The following is a 20,536-nucleotide window of genomic DNA, read 5'->3' on the forward strand; positions in this document are numbered from 1 at the left end:
AACCGATTAGAGATAACAGAACATCCGATGAACCATACAACTCGGATTTTTCTTCAACAGAGCTTTTGGTTGCCCTAGGAACATGTAAGGCTTCAGCACCGGGGGCAGATAGGATATCCTATGCAATGATACAACATCTGCACACAGAAACTCTCCAAACACTTTTGCACTTTTTCAAAAAAATTTGGGCGGCAGGATACTTTCCGAGAGCTTGGAGAGAAGCTGTTGTAGTTGCCGTACTGAAAGAAGGGAAAGATGCCTCACTACCTGCCAGTTACCGACCAATAGCTTTAACAAGTTGCTTGGGAAAGCTTTTTGAAAAAATGGTAAATAAGAGGCTAATGTATTTTCTTGAATATAACGGCATCCTGGACAGTTGTCAGGCGGGTTTTCGATCAGGTCGAAGCACAACTGACCAGCTGGTAGCCTTCGAGTCATATGTCAAAGATGCTTTCATCCACAAACAGCACTGTCTTTCTGTTTTCTTTGACATAGAAAAAGCATATGACACAACTTGGCGCCACGGTATACTGCTTGATCTCAAGGCTTTCGGTGTGTCTGGGCGTATGTTAAACACTATTGAAAGTTATTTGTCACAGCGAATGTTTAGGGTAAGAATAGGGACAGTTGTATCCAGAACGTACATACAAGAAAATGGTGTTCCCCAAGGTGGAGTATTAAGCTGTACTCTATTTGTAGTTAAAATGAATTCGCTTGGAAAATCCTTGCCACCCACAATCTCCTACTCACTGTATGTTGATGATGTTCATATTAGCTTTAGGTCTTCCAACCTGTCCATCTGTGAAAGGCAAATACAGTTAGGTGTAAACAGGCTCCGGAAATGGACAGAGGAAAATGGTTTTAAACTGAATCCTCAGAAAAGTACATGTGTTTTATTCACAAGACAGCGTGGAATCCATCCGGAACCTGACATTACGCTGAACGGAGAACGGATTCCCGTCAAAAAAGAACACAAGTTTTTAGGTGTTATACTTGACGAAAAGCTAACATTCATACGGCACATAAAAACACTCAAACAGAAATGCCTAAACACCATAAACATTTTAAAAGTTTTGTCGCATCAGTCTTACGGTGCTGATAAAGATTGCCTTTTACGCCTCTTTATCAGTTTAGTTAGGTCCCGTATAGACTACGGAAGCGTAACATACGGGTCTGCATCTAAAACTGCCCTAAAAATGTTGGACCCAGTGCTACATTTGGGCCTTCGCCTTGCCTCGGGAGCCTTCAGGACAAGTCCAATTCAAAGTCTCTATGTAGAATGTGACCACTGGTGCCTAGAGCACCAGCGTGCTTATACAGCACTGCTCTATGCTACTAGGACAATGTCTGTGAAGAATCACCCGTGCAGTTCATTTCTGAATGACGTCTCATCTGCCCATTTGTATTTAGCGCGCCCTTCGATCCTTGCCCCTTTATCCTTACGTGTCAAAGGCCTTGCAGAGGAAATAGGGGTGTCTTTCGATGAGGGCATGAAGACTTCCATCGCCGACGAAGTCCCGCCTTGGGAAATGTCAACGATTCGTTGTGACACATCCTTTAAACGCATTGATAAGCGCCGTGCACCTCGTGAGCTGATCTCCCAGCATTTTTTACAACTACAACACACATATCCATACACCTCATTTTACACGGATGCCTCGAAGTGTGCTTCCGCTGTGTCGTGTGCTGCACATGGCCCGGATTTCGCCAGCACGAGGACCTTGAACAAAAATACCAGTATCTTTACAGCAGAAGCTTATGGTATTTTAATCACAGTGGAGCACATTACACAGAACAAAATACAAGAATCAGTTATCTACACAGACTCCTTAAGTGTCGTTACGGCACTAGGTTCCTTTAAACCTACAAAAAATGTTGACCTCAATCACCTTTTTAAAGCTCTCGTGACTGCTCATAAATTACAACTAAAAATACTTGTTTGCTGGATCCCTGGACACAGTGGCATTCTAGGCAATGAAATTGCCGACCAGAACGCCACTTTGGCGGCCCTCCATAGTGGTGTTGACGTCGCGGAAATCCCTTACCTCGATCTGAAGCCAGTGATCCGAAGGGGAATCCGTAAACGCTGGCAGGACACGTGGGACACACACACAGAAAACAAGCTCCACTCAATAAAACCCCACCTAGGAAGATACACAACAGAAAAACAAAACAGATTCATTGAAGTATCGATTTGCAGACTACGCATCGGCCACACTTACGCTACGCACGCATATCTTTTAAATGGCACAACCCCACCGGTTTGTGATAAGTGTGGGGACCGGCTCTCCGTCCTCCATGTGTTAATTGAGTGCGCATCCTGAAATGAGGCCAGAAAACGGCATTTCCCTAAAATCTATACTTACAACATTCCGCTACACCCGTCACTGTTCTTAGGAGATGAACCTATGTTCACAAACAAGTCCCTTTTAAGTTATCTTGCAGGTGTCAAGTTTTTAAAGCTCATTTCGTACAGTGCGTGACCTCAGAGCCTACAAGCATTGAGCAAAGCCTTCATGTTTTCATTGTTCGCACGAGGGGCCCGCTGCCGTAGCGTGCTCTTCGGCTCGAGCTACAGTCGCGTTCCATTCACAATCCCTTTCATCCGCCATTATGAACATCTCCATTTTTTAGTCTACGGGCCCTCTACACCCATATATACAGTATTTTAGGATATATCATACTCATTTCATACATATTTTAAGCTCAAACCTGACTATTGACGGACCACTTAACATAGTTTTGGCGCTCTTTGGTCCTAGTTACCCTTGCGCCAATAAACACAAACATACATACAACGCGGATACAATCCCATCCGCGGCGGCCGTTTCTCGAGCGCACGCGGAAAAAAAAAGCACGGGTGTCGAGATTTTGGCGCGCGTTAAAGATTCCCGGGTGATCTGAATTAATCTGTGCCCCTCCGCATACAGCGCGCCTCATAGCACAGGTGCAGCTTTGGGACGTAAAAACACAAAATTAGATTCTTTGCTGTCACTGACCACACTGACCAAAGTACCTAGTCGGGCTTCAGGGATTAGAATTCCAATCCTGGTGCCACGCTGTCCCATATTTTCTTAGGTGCTCAGACACCTTGGAATAAAACCACTGCAGCAACGAATAATTTTGCAGTCAAAATTTCTCATTTTTAGATATACCTGTTGCTTATTACGCAACGCTGCGCGTGCATGGAGGGTGCGCTTAGGTTGTTTTTGCAATTAGGGCGTGTATCCCGTGCCACAAAAAGACTGAGCGGGAGTGACTGCTTGCTAGATGCTGTGCTGTTGCAAGCGGGGTGGATTGTGGCTCAATAACACACCTCCTTCACTGCTGTACGCGTATCGGCCTAAATGATAAACAAAACTCCAGTAGATACGTTTACGTATCTCGTCGCAGCATTTCCTCCTCAACACATAGAACTTGTTAGAAAGTCTGGGTCTGGTAAATATTCTTGATGGTCTGTTAGGAATCCAGGTGGTCTTGTGAACACAGCTTGATAAAATTTTTCTGCTCGAATATTCTAACGACCAGTGGCGTAAAAAAACAGTTCTTTACTTAAAAACATGACACAACTATGAAATTTCACCCAAAAGTATTGTGTAAATCGTACTTGAAACACTAATGCAGACAGAAGGGGGCTGAGAAATGGGTTCTTTTGTCTTGCGTCGTAAACTACCGGACAGGTTGGTTTTCCTTGTCCGGCGCAAAGAAAGTGTGCAAACAGTGTTTCTACTGTGTAGGGGAATGGTGAAGTACATTTCACTCCAACCCCATTCCGAGTAGGGGTGATTTCTGGTAACTTTACTCTTTTGAATTAGCCTGACTACATGCGCAAACATGGGCCATTCCCACTCCAGGACTGACTGGTCGAAACCATTCGTTCGTCAATTCCGCCGTGGAAAACGCTTGCAGCAAGCGTACCACAAAACTGACGAAAACAAATGTTTTGTGTCGTTATAAATGGTAGGAACAGGGCTGGAGATTTTTGGAAATTCTATCAATATCCAACACAGCAGTGGATGAGTCGGTCGCCAAATTTGCGTTATATTCAGAATGCTCTGTAGTATGATAAGACGCGTGAAGCTGGATGTTTTACGCCAGCGTACGGAGCGTACTTGAACAATGTTATCAAGCGAATTCTGAAGAATAATGCAACTGGGCACGTTGACCTTTCTATTCCATCCCAACTTCATTGCGGATTTAGAAGCTTCAATTCCATTCCCACCTCACCAATTACCCGATGGCCACCACTCCATTCCGAGTCTTCGAAAAAAGTAGTGTCATTCTGGAATCATTCCAACTCCGGTGTTGAGACTCTCCGTCTCTGGTTTGTACCAACCGGGAAAACCGGAAAGGCCCGGAATTCTCAGTGTTCGGCGAGTCTGGAAAAATGGGGGGATACCTGGAGAAATTTTGCCGTACGACTTCCCTTCATCTTCGCTTTTGCGCTCGCTTGAACTGTTGCGATGCGCAGATCTTGCTCTCTCCCAAAATTGTGACGCATATTTGGAGTCTCTTTCCTGGTGCGAAGAGAGCCATTACCCACTCTTTTCGTGCCCACAGCCTCGCGCCTGGCCTTTAGCAAGCCTGGTCGTAATTAGCGTGCACCTCACGGCCGTCGTATGATAGCAGCGTAAATCTCCTGCTGTGTTCGCTAAATGAAGTATTGCAATCGCCGCAGTTTTAGAATAGGGGAACCCGGCGTTAGGGGCCCCAAGAAGTTAGGGGAACCCAAACGCAAGGCGCTCGCACGCGGCGAGTTTTAGAAGAGGGGCCCCCAACAGCCCGCAACCGGCTTGCGTTGCTCTGGTCGGCTCGGGTGATGGGAAGTTTAGGCTTAGCATCCTGGCGGATATTTTATCGCCGCTATCTGTGCAACTGCGAATGACAATCCGTAACACAACTTTTCACCACACTATCATCCCCTTTCTCGCATGTGGAACTTTATTTCTGCTATAACTGCCGTTTGAGCAATCGGTGACCAAGACATCTGCATAGCCTGTATCGATGCTTCCGCGCAGGTAGCGCCATCTTTCGGCCGCTCGACGTACCGCGCGCTGCGGCTACCGGTCGGATCGGCGAACCTCCGCGGCTGGTCAGCGTAGGCTTAGCATCGCGGCAGATATCTGATCGCCGCTTTTAAAATAAGCCCTGATAACACTCCCTAGCACAATTTTCACCACGCTAACATCTACTTTCTCGGATGTGGAACTTCTTTTTAGCGATCAGATTGATTCGGAAGAGCAGCGACAAGCGGTTGCTACCATGGTCTGCGCCGGTTCGAGTCGCTCGCTGAGTGTGCCGAGCTGGCAGGCGCGGCCGGCGTGTGCGCAGACTTTTCGAAGGCAGAAAACTCTTCACAAATGCCTGCTTTATCCAGTTCTTGCGAACGACGCGCGGAATCTACAAATTCCGCTCAGCGATCGTCGTAGTTGATCGGGGGAGTCGAGAAACGAGCCGCAGGTTTCGCTTCAGCCATAGTGACGCGCAGTCTCGCTGGCTGCGATAGCGACGCAAGAACGCAAACTCTAGAGGTCCTCTATATAGCGCCCGCAGGGAGCTATATAGAGGAACTCTAGCAAACTCCATCTTTGGGCGCCCGCTATTTCGGCAAAATAGCGTGCGCGCGTTAGACGCGAACCCAAAACGCCAAGGACGGCTTGGGTTCTGCGCATGCGCAGTACGACGCCCCAAGACGCTTGGGGGCCCCAGAGCGTTGGGGCCCCCTATTCTAAAACTCCCTATTGTCGCTTAGCACCGTTACGTTAAATATCTTATCAGAGTAGATATGTCAGAACTGGAAAGACGCTTGAAGTACCATGGATTTCAGGTACACAAAATGGCAAGCTCTTTTGCTATTAGCTGTAGTTTTTCAACACGTGGAGCAATCTCTTCTTTATGTTTTGAGTCCACATATCGTCGCTTCGGACACTGTCAATGTCATTTTGTACCCGCATCGTGTTCGGCTTCGGTGAATACGATAACTGCCCGCTTGCATGTGCTCGCCGCTGCCAACGATACACGCCGTCGCGCGGCTCCCGCTTTTGTCACTTCCGCGGCTACCGGAGCCATCGCTAATTAGCAGCTGTTGTCTTACCGCCTCGCAGGCCCCACCCCCGAGCTTTATTTGGCCATCTTAAAGCCCCTACGGGACTTAAATCACGGACGCCGCGAAACGGCGCCAATACCGCGTAAAATATTCTGCTGACCAGTGCGGGAAATGCATCCAACATAGTGACACTGGCCTCCTTTGGTGCCCGTATTGTTACCCTATGCATTCCCGACCCGATTCGCGCTATGGGCGACAACCGATTTTCTGTATTGCGCCTGCGTTGGATATGGAGAAGTTGTTTAGCGGTCACTGTTTTAGTGCTTTACTTTCGTCGAACCATTAGATCTGAAATAAAATTTGGGCGCTGTTTCTTGTTTTTATCCAAATGCCGCGGGCACGCTAGGTCAATGCATTGATTAATTTCTCGTTCCAGCTATACAACGTTCCTATTTTATTATAATGGTAATGTATTTTTTACATGGGTTGCTTCTCATGCCCTATATTTAACAAAATAATTCACATTAACCTCATTTTACGGCGTTCTTACGCTGCGCATTTTAAAGACAATAGGGTTTTTTTGCGTAAGGGTCCCAGAGAACAAGTCCAGATACCTAAAGCAGTTTTTCCAAGGTTAAGTTATCTGGTATGATGTTGTGCATACCTACTGTAACTGCCAAAAAATGTGTTAGAAAGCTAATACTGGTTACGGCATGATCATAATTTACAGCAGGTTCACTCTGCTGGGTTATCTGCGTTTGTAAATCAGTCCTAACTTTGGAAGCGCTCATCGAAAGCTTCCATATTTTATCGCTGAGTAAACACACAACGGCATATTAATGTCTTACAGTGTACACAGAAGAAAATAAGTAGATTCCCCATTTGGCGTTCCCGAGCGGGAGTTTTTGAATGACTGAAATACATAGAGGGCTTTTACGGGTAAAAATGAGCAACGATAGAGTGGCCGGCAGTGTGGTCTCTGCATTTGGGAGCTACCAAAGTGCTCTTCGTGAGACGCCGCCCGATCAGGGAACGGGAACTTGCAGCAAGCGCTCGGACAAAACCTGCAAGAATCGGGGAATTCGGAAATTGGAATTTGGTATGAACCCTGGCAAATATAGTGTCTCTCCGTGCTTGGTTATCGTTTGTCCACATCCGGGCCGTTTTTTATTATTATTATTATAGAATGTGTAATGTGTAATAGGCAGCAGCAGAAAAAGTTTAGACGCCCTGGGAAACTCGTACATACCAGCCATACAAGTCATACAAGCCTAAAATTTGCCACAGCGTGCCGCTGGAGCCATGCTACGGATATCCCGGAGTCGTTTCTCCTAGCTGTCTTCGTTATCAAACGGCGGCCGTGTGTTTTATGCGCCATTCAGTTACGCTCCCCGGACGAGCGAAGCGCCGGGAGAGGGCGCTATCAGGTTTCGGCGGCGCGTGTCCCCAAATCCTGGGCATGTAGTAAAACCACACTTAGGGCGATACACTACTGATTCACGCAACAGATTCATCGAAATTGCCCCAGCTAGATTACGGATAGGCCACACACACGGGACACACTCCCATCTGCTCACTGGATCTCCAAGACCCTTGTGTAGCAGGTGTGGGGAGGTCCTATACGTAATTCGCATTCTAATTACATGCAAAGCGCTTTACAAAAGAAGACGCAAACACTTCCCTCAACTATATAGACAACACATTCTACTACACCCAGCATTGTTTTTAGCGGATGATCCCATAATTCCTCTACAACGCGCCTTTAAGTTTCTTAGCGAAATCAAGTTTCACACATCATTTCCTATCACGCGTAGTTTTTTGCACCTAATTTCATGCCATGCACAATCACAACGTGGCCTTTTACACCAGCCATCCTCATTGTCTTTTACTGATTTTACTTGTGTTTTTGTTGAGCGATTTTAGAGTTTGCATCGTCATCCGTCATACATAACCACTGTTTTAGTGCTCTTTGCCCTAGTTGGCCTTGCGCCATAAACATCCAACCATCATCATCAGGAAGCGCGTGGCGCCGCCACGCGTGCTGCCGCGTTAGCGCGCTCTCCTACCCGGAAGGCGCTCTAGAGAGGAGGCAGTAAATTGCACGCTCTCGCGCTCTATTCGGAAGCGCGGATAGGAGAATCGGAGGGGCGAGTTTTCTCTCGCAGCATTGCGATTGTAGCGAAATCTGCTATCTGGTATTTTCCTTGAGTAATGTGCATGCAATCATTTGGCTCCCGGAGTTGCTGCATGAAACTCATACGTGCCTGGGTGACAACGCTGTCGTCGCATTAAACGACTTCCGTATTCAGCGGCAGCTCTCAATAGGTACTTATACGACGTTTTTTTCTCTCGGTGCTGTGCGCGGAACGTGTGTATGACGCCGTATGCTCATCGCTGTTGCCACGGGGCATGCGCCACCGAGGGCCAGTATACTGGCCCTGCTACTCCTACTGATGCTTTCCCGCATTAGGCCAGTGCTTGCAGAGGGGCATCCTTTACAAATGGCCACAGTTATTCCCGTTTTGCAGCCGGTATCACGGCGTATGCGCCATCCGAGGGACTTACTGGCCCCTGTAAGTCGGGCTTTGTTTCGGTGAGATGTTCCCCTGCAATTTGTAGTGATGCTTTCCCACAGCAAGCCCGTGATGGCGGTGGCGCGGCCTGCCACACTCTTTGTCTCGCTTTAAATGAAGCACCGTGCGCTCTGCAAATCTGCATGAGTTTTCAGAAACCAACGAAACGGGCCGCTACAAACTATTCGCGCTGGCCTTGAAACGGGTTTCCAGAACCCAACGCGACAGACCTCGCCACAGGTGTCCAGAGGCTACGCAACGAATTGAAGCTATCCAGGAGAGTCGGGTCTGTTGCCAGGGGTGGGCGGACAGCTGTCGTTGAGTAAGTGCTATGGATTTCGGTCCTTGTGGCGTTTTCTCTTCTTCTTTGTTGTTTTTCAATTTCAAAAACCTGCTATCTGCCCTCTTTCTAATTTTTCAAATAATCTCTAGGAGTTAACTACGCATATTTCTCGACTGATTTTTTTTTTACTTCAGTGCAAGTGCTGCAACTTCAGAGCACTCATGATCTCTTTCAATGAACACCTATGCAATTACGAATTTCTTAAAGTTGAACAATGTGATGACGTCTGGGAACAATGAATTTTGTCCCATGTCTTTGTTTGCTTCGGTTTTTATTTTGCCTCAGGGTAGTTTTGGCGAGCAAATGTCACGTGACGGTATTGAATGAGCATCCCTTTTTCTTCCGCGTCACTCCCGGCGACTCCCCCTTTTTTTTTCATGTACACTCATACGTGTTCACTTGCTTGTTTAGGCGCGGTGGTGTAAATCAGCTTTTGTTTTTTGACGCCATTTTGTGTGCTTGCGTGGAGCTGTCCCGTTTGCTTGGCCGCGCTTCAACGACGGGTGGCCGAGCCCGTGGTGTCGTGCTGCTTGCTCAGCGCAGCTGTGCCTCGCGATAGTCCGAAGGAATGGGCCGAAGGGAGCACTTGCGAGGAACGCTTCCCGGCAACCACTCGTTTTGCATGCGCGCCCTTGAGCGAATTGGTCTCAATGCCTGCCCATTATTCCCGGTCCGCCTCCCGGGACCCGCTCTGCGTGCCGTCGCCTCGTTTAGCTTCGACTCCTGTCCGGACCCGTCGGCTGCCGCATTTGTATGCGGCAATTCGCTCGTCTGCGTCCTTCGTCTTCGTCACTGTCGCCGGCCAGCCGTAAAGGAATGCGCCCGGAGGGCCTGAACAGTACGCTCACACGCGTTCGAGATGGCGTCCATTCATTACGCCTGAATTACGTGGACCTGGTTTCCTCCTAGGCGCATTTCACCGGCGATAGGTTTCGATGCCGTTTGCATTTTGGCCGCGGAGGGTCGTCTATATATTTTTTACGGTCGCGTTGTTTGCGTAGCCGATGCGTGCGTCACTTGAGCAGTTTGTAAGCTTCGACGCAGCAAAACGTGCGTGCCTTCGGTCAACATATCTACGGGTCCCTGCTGATAGCACAGGGTCACGCCGTGGGACATAAAGTTTGTGATGTATGTGGCAGTGGCAGGTTTGTGGTGGTCCGTGTTGACGATGGCTTACATTGTCTCGTCTGCTGGGAAAATGATCATAAATGATCACAAGCCGCACACGTGCGGCTTGTGTTTCTTTTTTGTGTTTTTTTGCTATCAGAATGCGCAAAATGAATGCGCCACATGTTAATCTTCCAAAGTGTATATATGTCTTTTCCTGTGGATTAAAAATTCAGTTGCTAGTCAAATAGTAGATGTCACCTAGACGTGATCAAGGGCGGTGAGAAGCAAATGTCCTCTCAGGAAGGATTCTTTCAAAAAGAAAGAAAAAAGCTCCCCAGTTTGCATCAAACATGGCTGGCTGAAGAGGGAAAGGCCAAAATCAGGATGCGGTTTATTTTTACCTACTTTGTGATACAGGCTCACGCACAGACGCACGCACACGCACCCACGCGCACAACGAGGCTAGGCTATTGCAGAAATGTGATAGAACAAGAGGTGCGAATTCCGGCGCCGAAAATTCCCACCTGCCTGCCACATTTGGGACAACGCGCCGATTGTTCATTGGTTGGAAACGTGCGTAAAAGCAAACCACCACCCGAACAATATTTTTTGCCTTTCGGGCTTCACCGCAAAACACTCACTCTCTGCGGGGGAGCTTGCTGTTGAATCGCTTAACACGCTCCGCCCATTCGTAACAGGGTGAAGGACTTTGAAGGCCGTATTCATTTCCTACCAGTATCCCGTTCACAACCGGTTCTTTTCGGGGGTTTACAACGGACGTTGGCCTCTGAAAGGTGTACTGCACTGGTGTAAACATTTATCTGGCTGATATTTCTTGTTAGGACAAACTTTGTCGCGACTGTGTTTTTCTTCAACAAGATGCCGCCTTCTGGTACTCAGCTCACGGTATCGAATATTATAAACAAAAACGAGATCTGGTATTAACAGCGGAGCTGTTGTAGGCCCAGCCTTTTCGTCCGTCTGCTGTATGTCGTGCGTAACGATGTGGCACGGAGGAAGGATATACAGGGTGAAAGTTAAGTCGACAGGGTTTTTTTTAATTAGGCGTTTAGATGTACGTGAAGACCACCGCTACGGTGAGGTTATGCGCCAAGGGGGACACACAATAAGGTGGTAACTATTGATGCCGGTGGCTTAACTAAAATTGAATAATTAACTTTTTAGCGGTTGCAGTAAGCAGGCATGTTTGTATTGAAGAGTTAGACGCAATCTCGTTTCTACGCAGTTTCATTCGGCAGAATTCTTCTAGCGCATTCGTACTCCGAGATATCGAACTGCGAAGTTTAATTGCTGTTCGCATGATTACGCATGCTAGACAGTGAAGACCGGCGCAAAGCTCCTCCCTTTTGTGACGTGCCTGCTGTGTATGGTGTTTACTTTGAAAACAGGGTGGAGGCATAGGAAAAAGTGATAACTGGCACCCTTTCTGTTTTGGCTGCGTTATCGCAATCTGCAGTAGGGGGAACCGCTATCGAAACGAAGAACAAACAGAAACAGGGGAGACTCGTTGTGGTGACCGTTAACGTTGAGTTGTGGAACACGAGTGAATTGCATTAAAAGGTCCCATCTCACGATCGAGAATTGTTTTGGAGACCGCTGCCTTGACGGCAGTGCTCAGTCGCGGATTGTTTCGAGCCCGGTTGCGAATCCTAGGAAGCCGGTCGTTGACCGTCGCAAACCCTAAATAACTGTTGCATGCTACCTGCACTCTGGCACGCAAGAACGCTGGCAAGCACGCCTGCGGGTATTCTCGTGCGGGTACGTTCAGTAAGGCGCAATTGTTAAAATAATAACCCCGGTATGTACACAGCTATCGCCAAGGCATCCGAAACGAGTGCGGCAGGCGCCTCCGCGTGCTCAATATGAAATTGAGGCTGTAAAGAACCTTCGCTTCAGGCTTAAAAACCAGTGAATATAATATTATTCTTCCGTTAACTAGCTGCAGCTTGGTTATATTCCACATTGGTTATAATCTGGTTCAGTATATGCCGCCAGCGGATCCTGCTAGCCACTCCACACGAGCCTTTTTGCATCAAAATTAGAAGCAGGTTCCACTTGGGACTCGTCTTGGCGGACATTGGTCAAGGCTGCTTCCCCGTTTGCAACTGATACTTAGGAGCTTGGTGACATGGTGCACGTCAGGACGCTTCGTTGCAGCGTCAAGCTTCGGGCGGGGGAAGAGAGTTGCATGCTGGCCGATCGAATCTTCCTCGTGGCCATTGGCCTCTTCGTTGTCTCTGCTTGTCCCATCGCGCTGCTCGCAGTTCGCGCCGCTGTGTATCTGCGGCATGCGGGATGCCGGTGCGCACTGCTACGGTGACGTCGTCTGCCGCTGCGAAAGGGGAGACCGCGGTCGTCCGCGCGTTGTCTGCCGCCGCCGCCTCGGCGCCCGTTTGATTTACGAGAGCCGCCTTGCACCTCGATCATCACGAGCCGGGCGCGCTGACGGTGGGGGGCACTTATCCGGCCCAGATATCGTGTTCTCCGTGCCGCAGTCCCGTGTTTGAGTAAAGGGATACGCGACGCCAGCGGCGGCAGCGAGTGATCCGCGCACGTGGGCATACTTTGCAGCAGACCTCGCTGTCTCGCTCGCAAGTTGGCGTTGGCTTTGACGGGCAAGTCTTCAGGTCGTACGGCGCCGCCGGGCTTGCGGAGGCTGGAAAGTCGCAGTGTCTTTCCGCAAGGATAAGTTGATTGTGAGGAGGCGCATGGTTTCGGACCCCTGAAAACTACCCAAGTAGGGATTTTATAGCTGCTAATTTCTAATTATATATATATATATATATATATATATATATATATATATATATATATATTCAAATCTATTTCAGTGCCAAATACACACCACCACGTCTATTCTGCAATTTAAGCAAACCCGAACCTTGTTCGTGCATGTGAAGCAAACTTGTCAGTTAACAAACTGCGTTGGTCTCCCTGTATATTGCAAATTTCTGGGCGGCTCCTGCATGCGTGACGGGTGACTTTCCCGCACGACTTGGAGCTCAAGATGGCGGATGGACGCGCAATTCACGCGCAATTCTGCTCCCCTCTACGCAATATACTGCATAACGCCGCCCTCTATGTGGAGACGGAACAAATCTGTATGACATGTGCTGACACCTGGCGTATCCCGAAGGAGAGCTACAGGAAACTTCCCATACTACACAGCTTTCCGCGCTTGGTGCTATCATGGATTCGGCTGCCTCGGAGAAAGAGCCGGCCGCTTACGAAGCCGAACGCTGCCAACGTTTGAGTTTGATTGGCGAGGGCCGGCGAGTAGCTGCGAAGATCGTGCCCGAGAGGCTTCCCGTAAGCGGCGGGCTCTACACGAAAGCGGGTGCAGCGAAGCGGAGAATGCGGCGAAGCGACGCGGGGTATACCACGTTAGTAAACTGGACGAACACAAGGGTGCACGTGCGAAATTTCAGACGGGATTTCTGGACAGGAATTTCGAATTCAGTGTGGTGGTGTGCTATACAGTCAGTGCTTCAAGAACCATTTGATCGTGACGGCTAACGTTCGAGACGTCGCGAAGTGTGATCGTGCAATGGACGTGTTACATGGCAATGCCCAAAAGTGTGCAGAACGGGCAAGGATTTCTTGCTCCGCGGTGCTGTGCTGCGGGTCTGTACGACAAACGAATACCTGTATGCCCCCCGGAGCCATCTACAGCTCCGCTGGCCATCCACTTTGGCAGGACGGAATGGCCTTGATATTTTGCGATAACGGGCGACAATCCCGAAAGTGATAAGTGGTGGTCCCTGATTCGATCCCTTGTTTCGAACCAGTTGACGAAACATTTTGACTTCAAATGTTTCTTCAACTGCGATGTTTTGTTGAGAAGCTTGATGCAACCCTTCTTTGCCGTCTCTTGCTGGGGGTGGCATTCACAAATGCTTACTCATACTTGATAGGAATGGCAGCAAGTGCGGACTGTGAAACGTGCGGCACGCCACGTTTCATGCGAGGGCCCACGCTACTCGCCTGTAAGAAACAAGTTGTCGTCAGTACTAGGGAACCTGGACTCTCGGCGGCCATTTTCGGAGGAGAAGATTCTCTGTCATCAGCTCAGAAGGCAACTAAGGAACTCTTACGCTTCCGACGGGCGACGAACACCAGACTATAGACTGAAAGACTCCAGTGACAATCACTGAACTTGGACGTTTAGTGCTGCATCGCTGGGCATACCTGTCTGCTCCATCCAACCTTTCTTCATTCTTCGCTTTCTTTTCTTGCCTATTTTCTCTTTCCCACGTGCAGTATAGCAAACTAGGCTGTAGGTTAACTTTCCTGCCTTTCTTCTACAATCTTCCTTCCTTCGTTGGCGGCCGTTCGACCGCGCCTTAGCAGGACGGCATCGTTTTCTCTCCGCGAACTGGCCAGGAATTATGCGCATGATCTAAATCATATTTACGGCCCGCAGGCCGGGTACGGCCCACGGAGGCCTCCGGACTGGCCCGCTGCCGGTGGCGGTCTCTCCGATGATGGCGGGCCGTTTCCTCCACCCACACCCGCTGGGATGCTTAGACTTTGGAACGTGGGCTTTGTGTGCACGTGTCCGCGGCGTAAAAAAAAGCCTTGATTCGTAGCCCTTCTTTCCGGTTTCGTCGCCGACAGAAAGCACATTTGAGATAAGCGCCTGGGCCGCCTCTTCCACCTGTTCTCACCCATCTGTGCTCGCCTGCGTGCAGCAGTGTGCACATGTGCTGCCGCGCCGCCGGTTGTGGAATGTGCTTTTGTTGTGCTTTATCTGTGGAATAGCATGCCAGCATTAAAGGCAGCGTGTAACACTCGTGATAAACGCTTCCACTCTTTCCTTCGTGCCTGGAAGCACTGCGAAAGCTATAGCCCGCACAAAGCGGCACTGCATGCGTTAAAAAGCGTCCTTAGACCGATGGCGTCCTTTCAAAAAACTAATGCATTTCCCCGTAGACCGGTTGGTCGATCGAAACGCTCTCATAAGATTTCTGGACACACGGCGCGTGCGTGAAACCGGGCTGCCATTGTGTAAAAAATGTTACTTTAAAATCGCGAAAAGGAACGGTTCCAGGTAAGACAATACACGCATCGACCATGAAGAAGGTGTACAACAGTATACCTTTATCTCACAAACCACGTATCGGTATGCATTTGGACCGTTCGTAGATGCGTTTACATAATCCGCGAAAAATCGTCGCATGGGTTCGTTCTTCGTTTGCGATGTGGGTCTTTGAAGGTTTGACGATAGATTGGGCGCACTTTCAGCGCAGGTTGGGGGCAAATGCTTTGAGGCACTTTTGACGCATTTTTGATGTTAGAAAGCTTTCGATGTTATAAAAATATTTCGAACAAGTTTCTTAGTTATCGTATGGGCGTAGAGCAGCAATATTTGGCTATGTGACCCCTATTATAATTACTGCACGCGCTTGTTGACTACGTCCTGAAAGCATTTCATATTCGGAAAAGAAAAATGCTTAGAAAGTCAGTACCCGCGTACAGCTAGGACTGGGGCAAAATTAGATCTGTCAGTATTGGTGAGAACGAAACACGTTCGGAGTAAAAAAAAAATAACGAAAAGAACTCGTAGGTCAAATCGCAAAAGCTGCTGAAGTTGGCGGATTTCCCGAAGACTGTTTTTGCACTGCATGACTCACCAGCAGGCCCTTTGCAGGGAAATAAGTGGACATGTCCTTTGTTCATTAGCTGTGAATTTTGTCAGGTCACACAGGCTCAGTCACCGCCAGTTCCGTGAGTTTCCGAATGAAATGAAGCCTGCGTTCTGAGACCTGACGCACAGTTAGATGGAGGAGCTCTGGGAAAGTTTTTAACCTTAGGTAAGAAATAAAGACGTTCTTTGCACGGGATGGTCGCCACGGGCCACTACTGGTTCACGCCCTTAGAATTTAGTGCCTCGGCAGGTCCAATAATTTGGGCCGAGACTGTTCAGCATTCGCCAAGAACGTGACCGTTTTGTAGTCCTCCGTCACGCGGTACCCCAGTCACCGCGACCTCGAATCAAACCCGCTACGCAGCAGAACGTCGCATCGGAGCGCGTGGCCCCCTCCTCGAGATGATGCACGGGGGAAATTCTACAGGAAGTAGCGGCAGATACTCTAGCCTTTCACGTGCACTATTACCGTCGTAAAAGTAACAGTCGCCGTCGTGTCTCCTGTTCCTGAGCTACGGACGCTGAGTGAAAATACTTTTCTTCCAGAGGTTGTGCTTGAGCAGAGAAAGAAGTAGGGAGAAAAAAGCTCCGAACGAACGCGATGGGGAGGTGGGTACTTGCGTCACATTCGAGATTAATGCCATCTACTTCTACTGCGTCATAAGCTTATCGCGCGATTGCGCCTTGTCCAAGTAGGTGAGGTCGCCGACGTCACGATACGGAGGCTCATGTGGTTTGGCGAAAACAAATAGAAGCTGCGGAAGGGCGACCGCCTTTATCTCAAATATGGTAACAATGAATCATTATCGCACCGCGCCTGTGCTTCCAGAGTGTCTTTTTTTTTTTGGTCACTCACTCGTACCACCAGGTACTCTGTGACGGGCCTCCCAGAGGTGGTTAAGTTTCGGGTCTACGCACTTGATCCGAAGGGGGCCTTCAACAACGTGACACACGAGGCAATCCTCCGGAACCTGAACAACACAGTCTGCGGAAAGAGGACATACGACTATATTGTTGACTTCCTGTCCAACCGAAAAGCCATAATCAAGATCGGGGACGTCACCTCGGACCCCATCACCCTTGACTGTTGGGGGACCCCTCAAGGCTCAGTCCTGTCTCCACTATTGTTCAACATCGCGCTCTTGGGCCTCGACGGCTGGAGACTATACCGAACCTAAGACACGCTCTCTGTGCAGTCGATGTAGACGTGTGGACGGGGACCGATTCATTAGGGGGTCTGCAGGGCACTCTGCAACTCGCCGCCGATATGGTCAACCAGCATGCGAAGGAATGCGGATTGGCTTGCTCACCCCAAAAGTCGGAACTTCTTGTGGTTCGACGCCGCCGCCGCAAACGAGAAGATGACATCCAGGTGACCCTTGAGAAACAGGTCATCAAACCCTGCACATCACTAAAAACTGTAGGCCTTCTGATACAATCGGACGCGAAGGACGACCATGATACAGCGGCTCACAAAAACATCCGAACAGGTTACACATGATCAGAAGAGTCACCAACCGACACAGAGGCATGAAAGAGAAAGACACACTTCGTCTTGTCCAGGCTTTCATCCTCTCAAGAATAACTTACTCAGTGCCGTATGCATTTCTAAACTAGAGAGAAACCAACAAACTTAAGACCGTCATCAGGAAAGTAACAAAACAAGCTCTGGGCCGTCCAATGAGCGTGTCCACAGACAGGCTATTTAGCATTGAGCTACACAACACAGTCGATGAGCTAATTGAAGGTCACCTGTCCAACCAAAAAGCTCGCCTCGCACAAACCCAAACGGGCCGGAAGATCCTTGCCCAATTAAAATTAATGCCAGTGGGGGACGTTGTCTCAACAAAGGAAATGCCGGAGAAATGTCGGAAGCACATCATAATCCGTTCACTACCGAAGAATATGCATCCTGTTCACCAGCAGGGTTGGCGAGAAGCAAGAGCCAAAGCTCTGGACAAAAAATATGGATCTCTACCCACAGTGGTCTACACAGATGCAGCCGCATACTCCAAAAGACAAGGCGAAGTAGCGGTGGTGACAACGAAGGCAGACCTCGTCGTCGGGGCAACCCTGCCGCGAGCCTCAACAAAAGAAGCGGAAGAACTAGCCGTAGCCTTAGCTCTCTCACAAACGAAGGCACGTGTCATAATTACTTACTCACAAGAAGTATGCAGGAGTCTCACGTCGGGCTGGGTGGCTCCAATGACATATCGCATACTGTGAAGCAAGCCACCAGACAGGGTAGTCGAAGCGGTGTGGGCGCCGGCCCATTCCTCCACGGAGGGGAATGATCAAGCCCACCTCAAGGCCCGAGGTTTCGTCGGCCAGGCCGCGGAGGGCTCACATGAACCTGTGCCACTCACGACTTACCAGGAAATTACAGAGCACTACAGGCTGGGTCGCAGAACACTTCCGTTGCCTCACCCAAAATTAACAAAGACCCACGAAACTACACTCAGACTTGTGCAAACAAACACGTATCCCCATCCAACAGTGATGCACCTTATGTTCCCAAATCAACACGAAGCCCAATGCAAATTCTGTACGCAATCAGGAACACTTAGGCACATTATTCTTGATTGCACCCAGAACCCCGATTTGCCACCTCCACCCCCTCCCCATTCCCCCGAGCAGTAGGAGACGCTGCTGTCCAGTTCCCTTTTTTGCGATCAGCTCCTGCTGGTTGAGAGAGCGGTGGCATCAAGGACGGCACATGGCTACCTGTAAGAAGGCTCCACTCCCACAAGGCTCTGCCAAATAAAGAAATGTTTTTTCTCTCTCTCTCTCGTACCACCATCCCGGCAGAAAAGGAACTGCCTTTGTCCCTTCGAGTCATGCCTTGTTTCATAAGCGGCGTTAAAGGGCACTGAAGCTAAATGGTTGTTCTGGTATTGGTGGCTTCATTGTGTTGTTCAAAGGATGTTATTCAAATGAAAGATTTTTGAGTAAATAAGTAGATAATACTGGGAAGCAGCGTGCACAGTGACACTAGTGCTCCCTCGTGCACCCAATATCCAAAAACATTATCCAACAAAAAATCCTGGCTCTTTCGCCCTGCCTGGAGATCCTAAAGCCCGGGGTGATAGGACGCTGATGAGCTTGCAGCTTTGTCCTTTACCAACGCATCGAAAACGGCGTTGTAACTTTGCTGTTCCTCCCTTATTAAAACAAGTGCTAAACAGTTTCGGAGAACTGCGTGTGGACTGGATGGTATTAACTCCCAAATATTCATAATACCTAAGAGTACAATATTTCAGTTCATTACAGTAAATGTATCACCGACAGTTACTTACCTAAGGACCGGAAGACATGCAGAGTGGTTAGTGTTAGCGTATAGCACTTTGGCTAATATTTATGTTTAATTAAGGAAAGAGTTGTTTGTTACTAAGGGTGAGGGACAAATGCATGCCATTTTGCCGACCCAGCCACATCCATTGAAAGACTACGCTTGTTTGTTGAGTAACCTAACAGTAAAACAGTAGCATGGGTTTCGTCAACCTACGAAAAAAAACTCGAGAGCCCATCACGTTTTGATAATACGCTATTCATACGTTCTCTCAACGGCATTTTTATCGCGCGTCCTGTTTCTCCAGCTGGTCAATGGCTTTCGGATTGTTCCTCAATAGTGTGGCTGTTTTCGTTTCTAGTGACGCTTTTCGGAAACACGACCTCGGGGGTTGACTCCGACGTTAAATTGACTTACATAGCTTTACTACAGCCGGTTGTCCGTTGTACTGTGTCGATGGTTTTGCGGCAGTCAACAATCGATAGTACTGTATAGATAGCTTTGGGGTAACCGACTGTTGGTAGTACTATATCGATAGCTTAAAATAGTTGACTATCGATAGTAACATATTGATGCAGTTGACTCGCGATAAGGTAAACTCTGAACATTTGTACTTTCGGTTGTGTTAAACAAAATTCAAATTTTTCGTTGGCCCGCTATTATCTCAATGTTTTTACAAGCCGCCTAATTCAAATTCTGCCTTTCGGTTAATTCGTACTTTATGCTTCTAGACACCGAAAACTAGGTGCTGCTTTACCGCCATTAGCTAAAAACTGGCGGTCTTATGCCGCTGTAGCAGTCGAACTTTTTAAAATACTCTCACCAAGGCTTCAAGAAAGCCATGCGTTGCTGTTAAACAGTGTTGTAGACCTTTGTAAACTTGTAGACCTTTCACGTCTGCAATTACAGGTTATGATATAACGACTGTTATTTAAAATTGGGATTCTTGTAGTTGCCTAATCATAAAGCGCGCTATCATATTGCCCATAATCCTATATGAGAACTTCTATGATTAATTCAAAATTCCTGAAAACTCGCACAAAATCTCTGGGTCCCTTCAAGTTCGAATCATTGCAAATAGGACGTACTAGTTCTCTCTCGGCTCGGCTACTGATATTCTTGATAGTATTATAAATAGTTTTGCCTTAATGCTGCACAGCGTGAACTTTTGGCCCGATAAGGCGATTGCACCACGGGAAAACCCTTAGGGACAGTGAAGGGGCAGTTGTGATCGCGTCGCGTCTGTTGTGATGGTCACAAATAAAAACGAGGTGCTTGTTTCTAATTCATGTCACCAATTTAATAAAAAAAGTCACAGCCTTGACTCCTGCCTACACCGTCCTCACAGAGCAGTGTAATTTGCGCATACCCTGACCACTCGTATACAGTGCAGCTTAGATATCAGCCTCACATAAGCCTGGTCAACGGCAAACACACAAAAAGGCGGGGCTTTCTGACCTCTTCTTGTTTCTTCAAGCGGTCCAGTTCTACAAACAAAAAGTAAACG

At 48.4% G+C, this 20,536-nt stretch overlaps 1 protein-coding gene across 1 annotated transcript in view; it reads left to right on the forward strand.

Moving 5' to 3' along the window:
- Positions 1-20,536, forward strand: part of LOC144158951 (dual 3',5'-cyclic-AMP and -GMP phosphodiesterase 11-like) — a 213,376-nt gene that overhangs the window by 120,117 nt on the left and 72,723 nt on the right. The gene's annotated exons all lie outside the window — the stretch shown is intronic.

The sequence above is a fragment of the Haemaphysalis longicornis genome, unplaced genomic scaffold, assembly GCF_048455015.1.
Source record: "Haemaphysalis longicornis isolate Haplotype H1 unplaced genomic scaffold, Haemaphysalis longicornis Haplotype H1 scaffold_1, whole genome shotgun sequence".
Taxonomy (NCBI): domain Eukaryota; kingdom Metazoa; phylum Arthropoda; class Arachnida; order Ixodida; family Ixodidae; genus Haemaphysalis; species Haemaphysalis longicornis.